The following is a 19,456-nucleotide window of genomic DNA, read 5'->3' as shown; positions in this document are numbered from 1 at the left end:
ATAATTTAAACATCAGAGAAGAAATTTTCCTCTAAATTTACACTCTGTTGTATCAGATCATCAAGCCATTTGCTGAGATGAAAAACTGGGTCAACTAAAGAAAAATCACTACATTTTGTTGCATCAAATACTCTTTGAAGATTAGTAAAACTGCACACAGTTTGTCTACACTCAGCAATCATAGACTTCAGATCTGTTAACCTTTTTTTCTGATATATCAAAAGGAAAATTCCAAGCTCTGTATCTCTGGAACTCCAGCTCTTAGTATGTTTGAAGAGGAAGTAACTCATCATTGGCTAGTCCAATAAACAAGAAGACATGGGTCATGCACCAACGGACCAAAATAAATATGTTTTTTCAACAACAGTTACTCCATGACTTGTTTTAATTACACACACCTTTCAAGCTGTTGCTGCTAACAGTGAAAGTGGTGATGTTCTATTCTGTGTGAAAACTAGCCTACCATCTGAGCTTCTGTTAGGATGTGAGATAGCAATAGATGAACCATGCTTGTATGAAGAAAATGAAACAATGAATTCATCAAGATTTTTAGTTCTTGTAGGTGTGTCTGCCAAAGGAGGTTCAGAAGGTGGCACAGGATGTGCTTTATCGCCTGCAAGCATTTGCACTACTTCTCTCATACTAGGTCGAGCTTCGGGATGAGGATGGGAACAGAGCAAACCCAGTTCAAGAACGAGCCCAACTTCTTCAACAGGGTACTCATTAAGAAGTCTAGGATCAACTGCTTCCAAAAGCTTTCCCTTGGAATGCAACTCTCGAACCCAGTCAACCAAAATTAATTCTTTAGGAGACATCTTCGGCTCAATGGGTCTTCTTCCACAAGCCACTTCAAGCAATAAAGCCCCAAATCCGAACACATCAGTTCTTGTTGTGGCCTTACCAGTACGAGGAAGCTCTGGAGCAAGGTATCCAATAGTTCCAACTACATGGGTGGTGTGAGGATTTGAACCATGTTCATATAAATGAGCAAGCCCAAAGTCCCCTAACCTACCATTCAAATATGCATCTAATAATACATTGCTTGCTTTGACATCTCTATGGACTATTGTCTGCTCTCCCATTCTTCATGAATATAAAGCAAAGCCGAAGCAACCCCTTTCAAAATTGTATACCTCTGCAACCAAGTCAACATATTCTGTGTGCTCTCAAACAAGAGCTTGTCAAGGTTACTATTTGGCATGCAATCATAGATAAGCAGAAGCTCTTCCTTATACCAACACCAACCTTGAAGCTGAACTAAGTTCCTGTGGCTCAGCCAGCCAATGCTTGCAATCTCTGCAATAAATTCCCTCACCCCTTGCTTGGATTCATGCGAAACCCGCTTCAATGCAACTTCCCGCCCAGCGCTGGGAATAACGCCTTTATAAACCCTACCAAAACCTCCAAACCCCAGCAGTTGATCCCTAAATACCTTTGTGGCCACTTTAAGTTCACTGTAGGGGAATGTATGAGGACCATATTCAAGCTCCCATTCTTCAATCACCTCACTCTGTCGAATCCCCCTAATAAGGTAAACTACTGCCAGACTTAAAAGAATTGTGATACTTACGACAGCTATGGATACCTCAACTATGAACCTTCTAATCTTCACCATAGAATTTGCAGATGTAATCTGAGGAAGCTTTGAAAGTTCAAGGTCCTGTGCAGGCCCATTCATCCTGAAACTCCATCCGAGAAGGCGATGAGCACTAGAAAGCAGCCCTGTGGATGCTGAAAACCCAACATAAATATAATCAAGAAGGATATCTGAGAGGTTAACATGAATAGATATCAGGAGTAGTCTACCTCTCCGGGTCAGCGATTATGCATTGCAGGTTAACATGAATAGATATCAGAAGTAGTCTACCTCTCCGGGTCAGCAATTATGCATTGCAATCTTGGTGATTATGCAATAGGGTTATGATTATGAATACCAGCGCGTGGGTGAAAATTCGAATTGGAACCGAATCAAAGTATTCTGTTAGGGGATGTCAGGCCCCATTCCCTGCGATCCGAATCCGATTTTTTGTCAGGCTGTGGCAGGAATGTCAGGATTGCCAGGGGAGGGTGGCAGAGAAGCGGAGAAGGAAGGTGGCGGAGCTCCAGGAGGGTGGCGGAGGGCGGAGACATTCCCAGTGGCTGGAGCCGGACGATTTTCCAGCCGGTGCAGGAAAACAGGCCATTCTACCGCCTAGGTAGACTACTCCTATATATATTATTCCCATAAATATAAATAATTCTTATAAACTTTCACAGTTACTTTATCACATCTCGAGAACTACACTATTTGATTAATTCAATGTTAAACCAATTTTCACCTAATTTCTTTTTAAACGTCTTCGTGCATGCAAATTAAGTCAATATGTTCTCTGCTATACATTGTCAAAGCGCACATGATAACACCATAATCACCCATAAAACATAAATGCAACACTTATTTGTCGTCTTAAAAAGTTGAACACTCATTTGACCTCCTTCAAAAGTTGAAATGATTTGCCATATAATCATGTAATTAACAAACATTCTCTAGTAAAATTTATTAACATAAAAGTTAACAAAGTACATGGTATTATTATATTAAATTTGTAACTTTTTGTTTTTATAATATTTTTCTTGAAATTTGAAATAGAATACTTGATGATTACATGTTTTTTAAACAAATTTATAAAATTTTATATAATTATAATGTTTTCAATGGTATAAAAAAGCATATGATAACATTCTAATTACTAAAAAATTATAATCCATTTTTAAAAATGAAAATTATTTATGATTTAATATCAAATTATTAATAAATATTTTTTTATGAAATTTGTTAACATCAAAATTAATAAAGTATATATCATTTTAAATTACATTAAAATTTTATTTTATATTACATAAGTTATAATTTTTGGAGCTAGCTTAATTGGTTGAGTTTTTATTGTTAAAGCACTTTTGTTATTCAAAGGTTATGGGTTCAATTCTCTTGACACTTTGGAGGTTAAGCGATGTGGTTGAGCCGACAAGAAGTGAACTCTTTGGGTCAATCTACCTAGTACAACTTTGGGTGGATCTACATGGTACAAATATTATCTAGACGTAGTGGTCACCGATCACCCAAGTCTTTGAATCATAATAAAATAAATAAATAATTTACAATAAATTTTAGACTTAATAATTATTGTTGGCCTACCATTATGGAAACCATACTAGAAATAAAAGTATTTTTTCTATATGAATATGCATTTGACAATAAAAGAGTAATATAGTAAAAATATTCTATCATTATCTGAAGACCTATTAGATAACCTACGATTATGGCTATGATAGAGACTAGTGTTGTTGTTCAGAAATAGAGAAACAAAAATAGGAACACGTGCATGCTAAGTGGAGGGAGAGTCAACTAGAATGGCTTCAAGGTTGTCAACATCCTCCTTTGAGGTTGCAAATTCTAAACCAATAGTCTTCTTTTTGAAGAGGGAAGTTACCATTACATCATAGGACTCCCACGAACATGAACACTTATTCAACTTCTAGGGCAGGTGGCACCAATGCCCTTCCACTTTATGGTGTGACCAACACAACTATATTTGGCTCAAGCTATGCCTACACCACTTCCTTACTTTGTTATGTCTTGTTTACAATGGTTTATACTTAGCTAATTTACCAGTCCAATGCAAAGTGTGCAACACAAAAAATAACGAAAATAAATTTTATTCATGGGTGGCCCCACTCAAGCTAACACCCAATAAACAGTTGCAAAGAGTTACAATAAGCTACGTGCAATATCCCATAGAAAGAGATGACACTAATACAATATTTCCCCAACACAATTGTTCCGTACATAAAGCTATACCAAGCCCCAATTCACACACATATCGGGTCCCCCAACTTGGGTGATGTGCACTATAACTAAAAATTGTAAAATCATGCCTTGATTCAAACCAAAATGTGTGCTCAATCGGTCTCACCATATGACCAAGATGTGTTCTCCCTCTCTGTTCCGATTTTCCCAACCGATGCAACCTGCAGTTATGTCTTGTAATATTACTTATCATTTTTTATCTCTTGTCTTTCTATTTATTTCTCCTTTCTCCCCTTTCACTTGGTTTGTATGATCTATGTATATTAAAATTCTTGTCCTCTTTATTGTTATGTCCCTTCATTTCACTCAAGCTGACATCTTCCATTGTGTTCTATTGATACTAGTTTTGTTAAAGTCTTATTTTGTAATAAGCTACAAAACTCATCCTCCATTGTTGTGTTGACATTGCCAAAATGAACCCCAACAAATGTTGTTTTCTTGGCCTATTATGTGACCAAAGGAGGAGGGAAACCACATAATATGAATTGATTTTTCATAAGTGCATGTTATATCAAATGCATTTTATGTTACTTCAATACATGGGAATAGAATGTAAGTTTAATATATGAACATAAGTGGCATGAAAACAAGCTTATTGAAAGGAAATGACATGGGTACAAGAAGCAAGTTATATCCACCACAATTGTGGATATAAGATTGAATGTATTATTTTATGGTATAATGCAAATGGTTAATTGTGAAATGTTGCACATAGCATATAAAATGTTCCACTTTATTGATTGGTTGTGTGTTGATATTCGTTGGCATTGCTACTTTAAAAATTTGGGTGAAATAGTATTTGAGTTTTTATGTTTGAATTTAAAATCTACTCGAGTCCGTAATCGCACATTTTATCCATGTGGAAAATAGGCACAATGCATGTGTTGGTTTAATATTTTGTTGGTCAATACTGTTGGTTACTCAAAATATAAATCACTCTCGAGCAAAGCTAAGTTCTTATGTTAAGCCCTTTTGTTATGTTCTTTTTCTACCATTTCTAACCATGTCAAGAGTGATGTGGCTTAGCACCATCCTAAGACTTAAATGCATCTACAAAAGGTGGGGAATTTTGAAGCAGACAATGAATGCATCTGTCCTTAACATTGATCGAAGGTTGAGATTTGTTAGGGTTTGGAAATCTATAGGCATTGAAGGTTATGTTTTCACATGGAAAATTGTTTATTTCAATTTGAAAATGGAAAACTTTCCTTAAGCTTCTTCATTTGCTCTGCTACATTGTATGATTATTTCCATAACACCACCAATAAATTTCCAATAAATGGTAAATTGTTGAGCTAAATTTTGGAACAACAATTGGAATTTCTTTAAAGGTTTTATGTCAACTTGGAAATGCAAGGAACATATATGATGGTATTTGTATGATTAATTGCATGGTTATCTTATGTTTTCGGTGTTTCTTAATTGGTTCACTATTTAATTCTTTTATAAATTTACCACCAATTATGTTGACTCATTCCATATTTCCAATGTGAATTATATATTTTCTCTTTCCAGTGTTGGCATTACTTAGCACTATTAAACCCCTTTCTTTTGAAACATGTTTGAATAAAATTTTGTTGGAAACTTCGTGAAATTAGCTATCGATCTATACAAAGTAAAAAGACCTAATTTCTACCAATTGTTTCATGAAATTAGCCCTAAATTTGAGCTCCTAAATGATAAATTAAAAAATAAAAAGAAAGAGGAATTCTTAATCTATTACAGATCTGAAAACCATCATACAAGTTAAGATCCAATTGGTCCTTAAACCCTTATACTTGATAGTCAATTCATTTGTTCATATATTCTGATATAATTCCCCCTATCTCCATCATTACCCTTGGTCATGAACTTAAGCCCTCGCCCTTTCTAAAACCCTGGCCCTGATAGTTAATGTATCATGCCATTCTCAATCATTTCGAGTTGACTAGTTGTAAAATTTAGAAAATTGAACTCATTTCCTATAAATTTTGTGGTATGCTATGAAATTTTTTTTAAAGGTGTTGATTCTGTAATGAGAAGATAAAAATACAATTAATGGCATAGCATGTGTATTTGAAGAATTTGGGAGATGCTTTTCCACCTTGTTTTCTCTCTCATTGTACTTTTCCTAAACATTGATGGGAGGAAAATCTAATTTCCTACCTCTTCAACTACTTCCTCTCTTGTCGTAGTGCTTATATTTTCAAAACTCTCACTTATATGTTTTAGAGAGAAAATACTACCATACATCGTCAACAATGCCTCAATGTAATATTAATTAACTTGTGATCAAACTTGGGAAATAATTCAACCATGCTATCTACAATAATTGAATCTTTATGATATGATATCAAAACTTACCATATGTTAGGCATGATCATGTCCACGCAACTTCAAACTAATATTCACAGTACAAATAAATAGATGCATGAATTGATGAGTTGGATCAAAATAACCCTTTCCACAATTTCCTATTGACCTCATGCCTCCAATGATCTACTGGCAGTTGGGTTCCTTCTCTTATTCAATTGTAGTTATACTAAAAAATCAATGGTAGCTTCATTTTCCCTAGGCCCTCTTATGTAAACAGAAGACAACTTCTTCAATCAAAGAATCAATACACAATTAAACTTTGACTGAGAGAAAATCAAATGCAGAATACATACATGGTCTTCATTATACATTAATTCATAGCAAGATCATAATCTATTACAGTAAAATTCTCTTTCATTAAACTAGATTTGTGCATACATATAGTTGGAGGTATTCATTCTCTCTGTGGCATGATTTCTCATTCATTTTGGCATTATCTCATTTCCAGTAATCTTACAATAATTAGAATTAAAATATTTAATCACTTTTCTAAATCCTAAAAGAACTACTTAAATCATCCATAAATAATATTTTTCTAAACTCTAAAGTCACTCAATCTATCCCTATAATATCCCATGATTTTTAAGGTAGATTCTTTTTTTCCTTATGGACAAAATCTCACCTATCCATAACTTTTCTAAAACTATGAATCATCTAGTTCTAAAACTCATAAAATATACCAACTTGGAAAATACAATTTATTTACATAGAAGAATATAAATTCTTCTAAAAAATCAAGACCCCTTTTTGAATCTTTTTCTCATCAATGAATTAATGACTTGGAAGATCTAATTCTCCTGCATCAAACTCCCAATGTAGAAATTTTTCATGACCTCCTAGTCATGTGCCATCAATTTTTTAATCCTCTAGGATCCCTTACTTTTCATTGTTGTTGGTCATATGTCTCATCATGTTGTTTTCCTTTTACATCTTATTTTGGAACTTCACTATGATTCCATACTTTCTCTTACTGTTGTGTACAATCTTGCAAGGTAACCCTCTCCACGTATCCACTTATCATCATGCTTCTATTCATTATTTCAAGTAGCTATGAGAACAATTAAAATAAGAGTATACAACTAAACCAATGTACCTTAAAATTTAATCCTATCTTCATTTACTTGTAGAGTTGCTGCCTGAAATCTTTGTCATGTTTCAATATATTGATTAAACTATGTTTCCAGGTTATTAGTAAATTCTTCAACCTTTGGATTCACTGCATCCTTCTTTATAACAACTTTTGGAAGTTTTCCATCCTCAATTTCCATGAAACTTCAAACTAATATTCACGGTACAAATAAATAGATGCATGAATTGATCAGTTGGATCAAAATAACACTTTCCACAATTTCCTATTGATCCCACATCTCCAATGATCTACTGACAGTTGGGTGCCTTTCATTATTCAATTTTAGTCCTACTAAAACATCAATGGTAGCTTCATTTTCTCAAGGCCATCTTATGTACACAAAAAAACTTCTTCAATCAGAGAATCAATACACAATTAAACTTTGACTGAGAGAAAATCAAATGCAGAATACATGCATGGTCTTCATACATTAATTCATAGTAACAAGATCATAGTCCATTACAATAAAATTCTCTTTCATTAAACTAGCTTTGTGCATACATATAGTTGGAGGTGTTCATTTGATTTGTGGCCTAATTTCTCATTCATTTGGCCATTCTCTCATTTCCCGTAGGCTTAAAATAACTAGAATTAAGAAATGCAATAGCTTTTCTAGATCCTATAAGCACTGCACTAATCACCCATTAATCATTCCATAAATCATATTTTTCTAAATGCTAAAATCACTCCATAAATCATATTTTTATAAATTCTAAATTCATTCAATCTATCCCTAGAATCTCTCATGTTTTTCGAGGTTTTTTTTGCCTTATGGAAAAAATCTCACCTATCCATAGATGTTCTAAAACTATGAATCATCTAGTTTTAAAACTCATAAAATATACTAACTTGGAAAATAGAATTTACTAGATAGATGAATATAAATTCTGCTAAACAATCATGGCCCCCTTTTGAATATTTTCCTCATCAATAAATTAATGACTTCGGAGATCTAATGCTCTTACATCAAACTCCTTAGACCCTCATCTCCCCTAAAACATAGCTCATTGGACAATGTTCCTAATGCAAGTTTATTGTAGCAATTTAAAAGGGAAATGTGTTGGTGGTTTAAATATTGACTTAAATCCATATATGATTGTAAATTTTTTCAGATCATTTTGTATATATGAGCTTCCATCTTGGTCGACTAGGGAGGATGGGACGAGGCAAGGGGAATAAGCCTCATGGTTTCTACGATAGTGGAATAAGCAAGAAATTTTGTTTTTCTATCCATTTTAATGCAAAATCAGAGGAATTCCATCGATTGGCCACTATTGGTTACTTGTTTTTAGGTTATGTGGTGCCCTTCTCGAGTTGACTCACATTGATATGACATTGAAATTTATTTAGCCCTAAGGCCCTCAATTTATTCTTTAATGACCTCAGGTTGAGGATCCTGACACGTGACTTTATTATTATTGGATGTGATGGTTATGTATGTTCTATATTGATATTATGATGATGATATAATTAATGATTATGTATGTTCTCTATTGATATTAGGATGATGATAACGTTAATGGATATGTATACTCTCTATTGATATCATGATGATGATAACATTAATGGATATGTATATTCTTTATTGATAATATGATGTTGAAAGCTTTGATGGATATGTATGGTTCCATTGATGTTACGATGATGACAACTTTCAGGGATATGTATGTTTCTTACTGATGTTATGATGATGATATCTATGATGGATGTGTTCATTATGTTAGCTACTTACATTAGTTCTGGTTCACAACAAATAACAATGTGAATGACTATGTCATGTTGATGATTTTATTATGACAATGACTAGCGCTGAGAAACTTTGTTACTGATGATTATTGTGTATGATAGGAAACCACTAGAGGAACTCGCATGTGATGAGTTAACAACATCTAGTTTGACAAAAATTAATATTTTGTCTTTGAAAATCTAAGTTTAGTTTGAAGCCTAATATATATATATATATATTACGATGATATGTTAGTGGCTGCAGGCACATGTTATTTTCTTAGTTGAATGAATCACACATGCGTGATGGGGTTGCACAATTGAATGGACCTGCATGGGAGGGATGGGACAATGTCCCTTATCTCACCCACTAGCACTAGTACTGTGACTTGGACTAGAAAGGTTGAAATACCTTTGCCTTGAATATCACGAATTCGTGGTAGTAGGTCACAAATTTGGGTCTCTCACGAGTTTTTTACTAGGGGTGTGCATTAAGGTGGATTCCTTGATCCCCAACACAATTAGTCTCACTATAGTGGAAAACATAAGAGATGATAGCATTCTATTTCATTGCACCTAGACTTTCCCCTCATAGCCACTAGATGCTTGAAGTGAAAGTGGCGTGGAACCTTTGGAACTTAAAGGGAAGTTCATGAAGGGAATGACTGACTTGGCACCCTTGGTATCACAAATAAACTCTTAGTTGTAGCATCGTTGGAACTTCAAGGGAAGTTCTTGAAGGGAATGACCAACTTGACACCCTTGGCATCATTAAAAATAAACTAATAAATATAATCAAGACATGAAAATCCTACAATTTCACATAAATTGGTACATGATGTTATAACTGAGGCAATTAAATGAAGAATAAAACTTGAGGTAAGGGGATAATAAGAAGAAATAAAGTATTTTACCTTGAGAACTTTACCCTTCCCATGTTGGAAAATATTAAGTACATAACGTACATAAGTAACTTCATTAGGTAAAAAGGGGAAAGAGGGACATTGATTTAAGTATAAATATTAATCCTAAATAGTTAAACTTCATTAAGAGAAGAGGGTGGTGAATTAAAATAAGATTAATAAATTAAAATTAGAGAAGTTTAGAAAACCTTCATGTGGCAAGAGATAACATAAGAATATCTATATAAGAGGCAAATTGAGTTAAATTAGGAAGTAGTTAGGGGACCAAATCTGAGACTTATCAATTGAATTCAGTAATGAACACAATTTAAGAATTAGAAAAGGGGGATCAAAAGACAACTAGGAGAAGAAATAGGAAGTCTAGTTTGGGTGAGGAAAAATATTATTTTTAAATTATTATTTAAGTAAATAATTTTGGAGAGCCTTGGTTAGAGGGTGACACATGGGTGGGTGAATAATAAAACTTTTGGATTAATAAAAATATTTAATTATACATGAAATGCCAAGTGTCACCTATGAAGCCTCCTATAAAAGAAGGGGCAAGCCATGGGAGAAGAGAACTTTTACCCTATTGTTGGATGGATGAGACTACGAAATTGTAGTGGTTACAATCTATAGTTGAGTTTGGTGAGGTAGAGGACTTTAGAGAGGGGAATCTTGAACCAAGGAGTTCTCACCTCTATCGATGCACACTTCCTCCATTGTACAACCCCATTACAGCTTGGGGGTCCATGGGGAAGGAGAGTATTGAAGGCGTAGGATGGGAGGTCAACCGATGGGTCACTATATTCGGTCTAAGAATGTTAACATTCACACGTGGAGGCGGATGACAACAAGGGATGCAAGTAGAAGCAAGTCAAAACCAAAGTCAACTCTGGGTGAATGGTACATATGTTATTTATAATGTTCTGTCACATGATTTCATTGTTTCTATAGTTAATAGCATGTAAAATAGATGATATGTGTAATGTAGTGAAATTCATGGATGTTGACATAATTTCCTCAATATTTATGAGTTCCCAATGTTTATCTTCTTATGGTTGTATTCGTAGTTTATCTACATTGTTTTAATAAAAAAAGGAAAAAAAGAAAAAAAATAGGGTCGGTCCTTACAAGTTCCCTTAATGTTGCTTGTCAACCCGCAGTATTTCAAATAAGGGTTTCTTCTCTTTGTACCTCCATCCTAATTTTCATGAGATTCATGTACATATCCCTACAACTAACACTTGGGACAATGATTCTATTGATGACTAGGACCCTTTTATTGGCCCTTCTCATGTAGAATATAAATGTTGGGGAAAAGGTATTGCAAGCCCTACTCATCATGTGTCTGACCACCCTCATTCATCAATTGATCATACTAAACCCTCTTCATCTTAAGTATCCAAACCCAATTTCATTTTTAAACATGGTGCACCTATTTTTACTACAATTTCTCATCCTAGTCCAACTAATGTTGTTACTTCTGAAGTTATATTTGTTGTTCGTCTAGATCCTAAATTTTATGATTTAGATAATACTGGTCCTCCTCTTTAATTTTCATCAACCCAAATGATGAAAACATTAATTTAACCATAAACATTCAAATGCAAGTCAAAACATCATAGTTTCACTTGGGAACAAGGAAAAAAGAACAAGAAGTTGCACCCAACATAAATCCTGCAAATTCATCTATAGAATGACCAATTACTACAATTGAGAAGTTTTTTTTTGAAATGACACAAAACTTAGCTTCTTTCTCATACAAATTTTGACTTATATAACTGTTTTCTCAGTTTTGGACTTTCATGAAGTCTTGGTGGAAGTTGTTTTGATAATTGTTCTTATGATGGATTTATTTTTTATAATCAACACCTATGGACACTTTCCAAAAACTTATTTGGATGGAAATATATATATATGTATGTATATATATATATATATATATATGTATATATATATATATATGTATATATATATATATATACATATATATATATACATACATATATATACATACATATATATATATATATATATATATATATATATATATATATATATATATATATATATATATATATAGATAGATATATGTATATGTATATGTATATGTATATGTATATGTATATGTATATGTATATGTATATGTATATGTATATGTATATGTATATATATAGATATATATATATATATATATATATATATATATATATATATATATATATATATATATATATAGATATATATATATATATGAATGAAATTCAATCTTTGATGATTGACCATATTCTAGTGCATGCCTATGTGGAGGATATAAGGTGTTATTATGCATGATTTGGATTTTCTTTTGTTTAAAGGAATTTTTGAGATATGATGACATGCTATGATTATGGAAGTGGGTCCCCTCCTCCCTCTTGAGTCATGTGATGTTTCCTATTTATTAATACTCCATCATTTTAATTATTTCCTTTCTTATTTAATTGAGAGTCAATTTTATTTAGAAAATTGAGTGAAAATAAATTATGAAATGGTTGTATAATTGTCCAAGTGAAGTTGATTACAAATACCTGCATGAAGAAGGAAAATGGAACTAGAATATTCACATAGTGTATGGTATGAATGAGAGTGTTTTCTTCAGTTTTGGGATAATTTATGGTGTTTTTTAGATATTTAAGTCTTGTGAAACTTTTGTTATAGGGATTTTTTTAAATAATAGAAACGAATGGAGGTTTTAAATTTTGTCTTGCTAAGAAAGGTATACTTCACTTTGGTAATTGATGATATTTATCACTATTGTTTATTTGTCATCATTGATAGTTGACATCTTTTGCAGTACGCATACCAACGTCTAAAAGGTCTCACTGAGCTAGTTGTAGCATGGCCAAGGCTTATTTTTTGTTCATTACTACTTGCCTTTGATTAATATGGTTCATAGATGTTTTCATATGTTAAGAAGATTTCTAACATGTATTATTTTTAGTTTGTTAAGTTTGGCTCATTATATCTAAACAATATTTTCAAATATACTCAATGAAGGATATTTTTCTTATCTTACCATCCCATGTCTTATTCTTATTGTTTCTTTTCTTCACTTTTCTAATTGAAATATATTTTGTTTTGTACATAACATCTCTTTTGTTGATAAATTTTTATTTTAAATATAAACAGTGAATTTTATTAAGGTTCATTCAATATGGTCATAACTGCTTGCCTTGCTAACCTTCTACTTATGTTTTGTGTTTTATATTTGTAATTATGTCTTCTATTAGACATATTGATTTGGTTTCTTGAAAAAATTTAGCAGTATTTATGGCTAGTGCATGCCTATAAATACAAAAGTCATATTAATATTGTTGGTTTTTGTTTATTGGGTAGTTACCTTGATGTTGTATTATACTAAAACAAGGCTATAAATTTTAGGCTACGCTCCCATATTTATTATTCTAGCCCACCAAGGACTCAAAAAATGTTAGATGAATACAATTTTTGTTTGAACATCGACATTTATTTGGTAACCATACTAGGGAGTGTAAAGTGATCGTTGTGTGTGTGTGTGTGTGTGTGTTTTACTTTTGTTTTTCTTTCATTTTTTGTTTTCTATTTATTTGGATTTTGTTTGATTTAATATTTATTCGATTCTTTTCTTCTCTTTTCCCTTTCCTCCTCTAATTCTCCTGGAGTTTATGACCAGAACTTCTCCACTTCAATTAAGAATTTAGTAAGAAGATATTATTTCATCCTATTTTCACTTGCTAAATAATCTTGAAGGAAAATCTTTAAAGAAGGTTAGCGATTTTATTTTCAATGTTTCTTTAATGGATGAAAATCGCTAACCTCCTTGTAAGGATGGATTTAACCCTAATGCAAAGGTTCAATATATCCCTTCTAAAGTTACTGAAAAATATAATAAAATTAAGGATTTAGCTAAAATCAAATCTAATGCAACATTATTAGATTTAGCTAGAACTTCTTAGAAAATTGTAAATATTAAAAAAAATCTTGAAAAACAAGTCAAACTTCAAACTTTCTTTGTAATTAATATTGAAATGGAAGATGAATCGGAAACCTCTATGAACAAATTCGTTGGAATCATAAATAATTATAAGAAACCCAAGAATACATCATTTTATGGAGGTTGGATGGCGGAAGAGAGGTTCTAGGGTTCGACAACAAAGGAGACAAGGGTTAACAGGCAACCATGGAAGCGCAGGGAGGAGGGAGCTCCACTCCCTCCTACAGTAATGTGGTTTCAAACAGAGGAAGAGCAGGGAACAGGAACAAGCCTCCACACTCCTTGGAGGACAAGACAAGAATTCCTGAAACCCAGAAGGAGGAAGGCAGCAAAACCCATGCAGAGCAAGGGACCCATGAGGAAGACCGACAGGAGGATAAAGCGGAAGACAGTGGTCAGGGAACAGAAAACAGAACCAAGATGGGGCCCTGCAAACCCAAGACCAACACTAAACCATGGGTTATATTGAATGATCCTACTCTTCAAGTGCACAGGGATCATATGATGAACTATGCAATCATATGCAAGTTTATAGGAATCTGGCTGACAGAGAAAGCATTACATACTTGGATAAAATACAACTGGAAACCAAAAGGGAGTTAACTATACATGTTGGCTCCGAAGGTTTTTTTACAGTGGTGTTCACGAACATGGAGGACAGAGATAAGATTTTTGAAGGAGGACCATGGACGATGAACTTTGTGCCGGAGTGAGAAACTTTCACATTGGTACCGGTATGGATTAGACTCTACTCCTTACCCTTAGATTATTGGATGCCAGAGTCTTTAAAAGCTATAGGCAATAAATTAGGGCATTTTTTAAAGATTTCAGAAGCAACCCTATGAGGAAAGTATACCTCCTATGCCCGTATATGTGTGGAAATGGACCTTTCTGGAGCTCTTCCAGATGAGGTCATTCTTGAAGTCTATGATGAGGAATGGGTTCAAGCAGTTGACTATGAGCACATCCCTTTCAGATGTTGCAAATGTCATGAGCATGGACACCTATTCAGAGATTGCCCTCTGAACAAAAAGGAGGAATATCATAACACCAACAAAGGGAAATATCATATGGGTTTTACTACAGTGGGAGGGAAAGGTAAAGGAGGGGGAAGGAAGACACAAAAGAACCCTAATGATAACAAACAAACCAGTCAAAATAGTTTTGAGATCTTAGAAGAACAATAAGAAGAAAAGGGAAATCAAATGCAAACAAAGAAATATACGGAAAGAGGGAAAGGAAAAGAGACAAGTATGGAGTTCACACAGGAATAGAATGAACACTTAAAAAACCCATGAAAAGTCATTTGTCGACGCGTTTCGAACCAACCAGTGTGGTTCATCGTCATCTTGTCCTGACGATGAACCACACTGGTTGGTTCGAAACGCGTTGACAAATGACTTTTCATGTGATTTACGCCGAAATCTTTCTCTAACTTAATATGGATCACAGAAGCCTAAACTCTATTACTTAAAAAACCCATCGAGTACCATGGAAATAGAAAAAGACAATGAAATGACTCAAAGTCAAAGTGCTATAGAGGACCAAGACTTACAGGAGATCCTGGAAAGGGAGAATGTGGAGTTAGAAAAATTTCTAGAACAAGGAGGAAGCATGGGTATTAACTCTATACCACAAGAGGAAGTTGACAAGGTTTAACAAATATTCCTCAGCAAGTCACACCAGACAGCTGTAGGAGTAAAAAGAGGACATGAAAATCAGAAAAACAAAGGGGTTTCCTCACCAGGATTAACAGGGGGAAAATTAGCGAAAAACCCAGGAAAAAAGAGAGGAAGAAAGAGATAGAAAGAATTGCTACTAGAATGTGGCAAACTCATGACTGATTTAAGAAGGATGAAAGACCTGTCCAGTTACTCCTTCAAAACCCCACCTCAATGAAAATCACAAACTGGAACATTAGAGGACTAGGGAGCAGAAGGAAATAGAGGAATCTAAGCAAGAGGATCAGAGAGGAGAAACCTGACATAGTGTTCATATAGGAAACAAAATGATTTGTGGAGAAGATCAAAGAAAAACACAACAAATGGTTAAATAGATATGAATATCCTGAGGTCAAGGCAAATAAATCGGTTGGCGGAATTATCACTCTATGGGATCCTCAGAAATTTTGTATACAAGATGCGGAGGCATCCAGACATCGCCTTCTTTGATCATCCAACCTGTGGGTGATAGGCAGTGTTATATTATCACCAATGTCTACGGTCCCCGACCAACGGAGGACAAACTTTGGCTCCTTACTACACTGGAGGATATGAAGAAGAGATACCCAATTTAACATGATAAAATCTCTCACGGAGAAAAAAGGGGGAACTAGAACACTAGGTCAGGAGTTAGTTGCCTTCCAGAACTTCCTCAGCAATATGAAACTGGTGGATATGGATACTAGCAATATAATTTTCACTTGGAATAACAAAAGGGGGGGCTCTAACCAAGTAGCCTCAAAGTTAGACAGATTCATTATTTTAGAGGAACTTCTACTCATGGGAAGAAGTCTAGTAGCATTCATCCTACCTTTTGGTGGTTTTGACCATTGGCCCATCCAATTGGAAGCTTCTCTAATTGGAAAACCTAGGAATAGCCCCTTCAGGTTTGAGAATGTATGGCTCACACACTCTGATTTCCTCAAAAACATTGAAAGATGGTGGAAAGAAGAGATACCCTTTCAAGGCACAAAGATGTTCCTTCTTCATTGCAGGCTCAAGCACATTAAAGGTAGACTCAAAGACTAGAATAAAAATGAATTTGGTAACATCTTCAAAGCTAAAGGAGAAGTGGAACATAAACTAAAGGAAATAAACCAAATTCTTATCACAGAAGGCTACACAGAGGAAAGGAAAGAGCTTGCAGATTCACTTCAGCATGAATGGGAGAATAGATGTCTACAAGAGGAAATACTCTGGAGACAGAAATCCAGGGTCCAATGGATCAAGGAAGGAGAGAGGAACACCAAATTCTTTCACAGATCCACTATAGATCACAGAAACAACAATAGAATTGTGAAACTCACTGACCATCATGGAGTTGAAAGAAACACACATGAGGAGATGGAAGAGGTTCTAGTCCAGCACTTCCAGAAAATTGCTGAGGAGACCACTATAGACAGATCTCAGTATACAAAAAGATTTACACAGTACATTCCTAAATTGGTCTCCAGAGAAGACAATTACAATCTCAAAAGACTAGTAACAAAGGAAGAGCTTGAGGAAGTCATCGCAGAGATGCACAATGGGAAAGCTCGAGGCTCTGATGGCTTCAATGTGGACTTTTTCAAAACTTGATGGAGGATTGTAAAGCATGATATTCTGGAGGTGGTGGAAGACTCACGCAGTTCTAAAATAGTTTTGAGGGTGCTTAATGAATCTTTCATAGCCTTAATCCCCAAACAGGAAAAGGCCACCTCTCCGGATAGATTCAAACCTATAGCCTTATGCAATGTGGTGTACAAAATAATATCCAAGGTAATTGCCAACTGACTCAAACCACTCCTCCCTACCCTGGTGTCACAGGAGAAAATGAGTTATGTGGAAGGAAGACAGATTCTTGATAACATAATTCAAGCTCATGAAGTGGTTCATTCACTCATTACCAACAAGTAGGCAGGAATGATAATTTAGCTGGACATAGTGAAAGCCTATGACAAACTCAGTTGGACTTACATAAGAGCAATGATTAAATCTTATGGCTTTGACTACAACTGGATTAGATGGGTCATGGCTCTAGTTACTATTACTAGCTGTTCTATTCTTCTCAATGGCTCTCCCTCCAGAACCTTCAAGCCTACAAGAGGTCTCAGGCAAGGTGATCCTATTTCCCCATTCCTTTTCATTCTCATGATGGAAGGGTTAGGTAGAGCAATAAGAGCTACTAAGGGGAAGGTAGAATTCAAGGTCTGAGACTCACTCGAGGGGGAGACATGGTGACACACCAACAATTTGTGGATGATACTATGCTTCAAGGCACTCCCACAGTGAAGGAAGCCAAAGCTTTTAAGAAAATTCTGTATGAATTTGCAATGGCAGTGGGCACTGAGGTAAGTCTCACTAAATCAAAGATCTTCTTTTTCAATACTGACATTTCAATTCAAAGAAATCTTTCCAGAATTTTTGGCTTTCAAAGAGATTTAGTGCCCTCGAAGTATCTAGGAGTTCCTCTCACTAACAAACCATTACATAAGGCATTTGGGAGCCTGTTCTAAATAAATTAAAAGAAAAAGTCAGTAAATGGACAAACAAAGCCCTAAATCTAGCAGGGAGACTAAATATCAAGAAGGCTATCCTCCAAACCATCCCTATCTATATGCTATCAACCATTTCGGCACCAACTGGAGTCAGTATTCAAATAAGAAATATTCAAAGATACTTTTTCTGGGGGAAGGGTGAAGAAAAGAAGAAATGGGCTTTGGTGGCTTGGGAAAATATTTGCATGCCTAAATCCCATGGTGGCCTGGGTCTCCATGACGCTAGAATTCTAAATAGAGTTCTGGGAGCTAAAATCTGGTGGAGATGGCTAAAGGAAATACGAGCCCCCTATGCAAAACTATGGAAACAAAAGTATGTATGAATTGGCTGGATATGAACCTCATAAGAATGACAAGACAAGTAAAAGGTTCACAAGTTTGGAACAAAGCCTGGTCGAATAAGGCCTTAGTTCAAGAACACAGTTTCTAGGAGGTCAGAAACGGAAATTTGGCCTAGTTCTGGGAGGACAATTAGCAACAGGAGGGAAATCTCAGCAAAGAGGAATTAGCAGGTATCCAAATGGATACCATCAATAAAGGCTTAAGAACGGTAAGTGACTATTGGGATCAGTCACGAAGAAATGAAAAATGGAGAATATGGAAGCTTCCAGTCTACAATGAGATGAACATGCTAAATACTCAAGCCAAGTTCCTCCAAGGTATTCTGGAAAAGAGGCAAATCTTAACCTCAACCTTGGATGATCAGTTATAATGGGGGAGGAATAAGGTGAGTCTCTTCACCCTTAAAGAGGCCAAAAGAATCGCTACAGGGCTTAAATCTCCAAGCACTAACAAGACATGGAAAGAACTCTGGGATAACCCTCACTGGATGAAGGTCGAACTGTTTAAATGGTTGGTTCAACAAGGCAAAATTTTGACTTGGGATAATCTAATAAAGAGAGGCTTTTTTGCCCCCTCAAGTGTTGGCATTATGATACAAGTGTGGTCCTTGATGGCAACTCAATCAGAGGACAAATCTTAGTACAGCAGGTCAAGAGAGAGATATATGCAGATTAACCTTGATGAAAGTGCGTATACATGTGGGTGAGAAGAACAAAAGGCACGTATGTGTACACACGCAGGTTCACAAAAGGAAAGGCACATACATTGGTCTGTGGTATTTGGTTCATGGTATTTGAGTATTGGTCCGTGGTATTTGGTTCGAAGTGTTGACCCCAGGTATTGGGTCCAAGGTATTGTTTCTACATGGTTTTGGACCATGGTA

General features: G+C 34.9%; 1 pseudogene; it reads right to left on the bottom strand.

The window, feature by feature from the left end:
• Positions 1-401: 401 nt before the first annotated feature.
• LOC149191266 (L-type lectin-domain containing receptor kinase S.4 pseudogene) lies at positions 402-1,678 on the bottom strand (annotated as a pseudogene).
• Positions 1,679-19,456: the final 17,778 nt, after the last annotated feature.

Source organism: Pinus tabuliformis, chromosome 2_2 (genome assembly GCF_031772625.1).
Source record: "Pinus tabuliformis cultivar Carrire ecotype Pingquan chromosome 2_2, CPIR1, whole genome shotgun sequence".
NCBI lineage: Eukaryota > Viridiplantae > Streptophyta > Pinopsida > Pinales > Pinaceae > Pinus > Pinus tabuliformis.
The sequence above is the reverse complement of the archived record's forward strand: the minus strand, read 5'-3'. Positions and strand labels throughout refer to the sequence as shown.